Below are 2702 nucleotides of genomic sequence, written 5' to 3'. Positions count from 1 at the left end.
CGACGCGGGGGGAGGGCTCGAGGAGGAGGAAGGGAAGGGGAGGGAGGAGTGGGACGTCGACCAATCGCGGATCTGCGCGGACTCGTGGGGAGGGAGGGCGGTCGCTGCGGGGTGGGCCCGGGCCGCGGCGGCGCTGGGGTCGGCGCAGGGTGGATGATCTGGTCTGGTGTGGTGTGGTGTGGCGAAAACGGCAAGGCGCACCGGTATATGTGCTGGTGCGCGCGCGTGCGGTGCGAGTGAGGGCAGGCCCAGTCCAGTCAGCAGCTGCAGCGGCAGCGGCAGCGGCTCGAGCGGGTTTTTTTCTTGCCGCACGTGCGCCAATGCTGATGCTGGCGAGCGAGAGACCACCCACACACGCCCCTATTGAGAAATGGGAAGGGGGGCTCCCGGTTCTTGCATCTGGGCTGGAAAGACGGGGGTCTTTTTGCAGGAGCCCCGGTTTGGGGAAGTGGCGCTGGGGTGGGGGTGAAGTGGATTTTGGTTGTGTTGATGAGTTGTGTCTTTTAAAATTTATTATTTATTGTGGGATTGGATCTTGGGCGCGAAACAAAAACGGTTAGTTGGGCGGATGTGAGTTTGCGGAGGAGTAGGCGTCGGGGTCTCGCTAGATGTGATTGTGTTGCCAGCGTGATGTGCAATACAGGTCATGTGTTTCTTTTCGTGTCCGATCATGTTTCGTGCTAGTATGGGCAAGGAGGTTGCCGTGTACCGTGGTGTCAAGGATGCGTGTACGGTGGGAATGAAACGGACTCGCTTTTTTTTGTATTTTCTACCCAAAAGAAGCCGCGGTTTAGCATTTAGTGGGTTCATTGTCAATCATGTATCTCTCTCTCTCTCCTCCTCCCTCCCTCCCTCCCTGGCTGAAAAGGTGTGGACTTCTATAGGGGGGGGTCCTATTTGCGAAAGTGATGGCAGCGTGGACCGAAGTGAATGCTGGTGTGTAGAAGTTGTATTTTTTTAATTTAATATGGGATTAGATCTTCAATGCAGAAAAAAGATAATAAATTGGACGAATGTGAGTTCACAGCAGGATATGTGAAGACATGGGCATCAGGATCTTACTAGATGTGATTGCATTGTCAACGTGATGTGCAATGCATATCATGTGATTATTTTTGTGTCCGGTTATGTTTCGTGCTAGTATGGACAAGGAGGTTGCCGTGTATCGTGGTGTCAAGGATGCGTGCCGGGGGGAACCATCCCCTTTTCAGAACTTTCTGCCGAAAGAAGCCGTGGTTTGGGGAAGTGGCGCTAGGGTGGGGGTGAAGTGGATTTTGGTTGGGTTGGTGAGTTGTGTCTTTTTAATTTATTTTTTTATTATTGTGGGATTGGATCTCGGGTGCGAAACAAAAACGGTTGATTGGGCGGATGTGAGTTTGCGGAGGCGTAGGCGTCGGGGTCTCGCTAGATGTGATTGTGTTGCCAGCGTGATGTGCAATACATATCATGTGGTTCTTTTCGTGTTCGGTTATGTTTCGTGCTACTATGGGCAAGGAGGTTGACGTGTACCGTGGTGTCAAGGATGCGTGTAGGGGGAATGAAACTGTCCCGCCTTTTTTGTATTTTCTGCCCAAAAGAAGCCGCGGTTTAGCATTTAGCGGGTTCACTGTCAATCCCATATGTCTATCTCTATACATCTCTCTCTCTCTATCTCTCTCTCTCTCTCTCTCTGGCTGAAAAGGCGTGGACTTGTAGGGGGTCCTATTTGTGGAAGTGATGGCATCGTGGACCGAAGTGAATGTTGTTGTGTAGAAGTTCTATCTTTAACATGGGATTAGATCTTCAATGCGGAAAAAGGATAATAAATTGGACGAATGTGAGTTTTACAACAGGATATGTGAAGGCATGGGCATCAGGATCTTATTAGATGTGGTTGCACCGTCAACGTGATGTGCAATGCATATTATGTGATTCGTTTCGTGCCCGGTTATGTTTCATGCTAGTATGGACAAGGAGGTTGTCGTGTATCGTGGTGTCAAGGATGCGTGCCGGGGGGGGGGAGAATCCGTCCCTTTTTGTAACTCTCTGCCGAAACAAGCCACGGTTTAGCGTTTAGCGGGTTCACTATCAATCTCATATGTCTACCTCTCTCTCTCTCCCTGGCCGAAAAGGTGTGGACTTTTGTAGGGGGTCCTATGTGGAAGCGATGGCAACATGGACTGAAGTGAATTTTAGTGTGTAGAAGTTGTATCTTTTCAATTTAATATGGGATTAGATCTTCAACACAAAAAAAAAGGATAATAAATTGGACGAATATGAGTTAACAACAGGATATGTAAAAACATGGGCATCAGGATCGATGTGGTTGCATTGTCAACGTGATGTGCAATGCGTATCATGGGATTCTTTTCGTGTCCGGTTAGGTTTCATGCTAGTACGGAAAAGAAGATTGCCGTGTATCATGGTGCCAAGGATGCGTCCGAATTTCGGCCTGTCAAATATCCGCATCGTAAATGGGCCACCATTTCGGCCTGCTAAGTCTAGTGGGTTATTTGGCACAATCAGGGCCCAATCTCACTTTCGGTCTATTGAAGGCCCATGTTTTTTATGGGCTCGAGATATTTACACCTGTAAACGGCCTATTTTTACTGAGGGCCCAAATTATGTTTAGGCCTATGAAAGGCCCACTATGGGCACAGGCCTACCAGAAAAATTTGAAAGCTTATGCTAATTTAAGCCCAGATATTTTTAGTGGGCTACAT

The sequence above is a fragment of the Triticum aestivum genome, chromosome 6B (genome assembly GCF_018294505.1).
Source record: "Triticum aestivum cultivar Chinese Spring chromosome 6B, IWGSC CS RefSeq v2.1, whole genome shotgun sequence".
In the NCBI taxonomy this organism is placed as follows: Eukaryota; Viridiplantae; Streptophyta; class Magnoliopsida; order Poales; family Poaceae; genus Triticum; species Triticum aestivum.
This window is presented reverse-complemented; position numbering follows the sequence as displayed.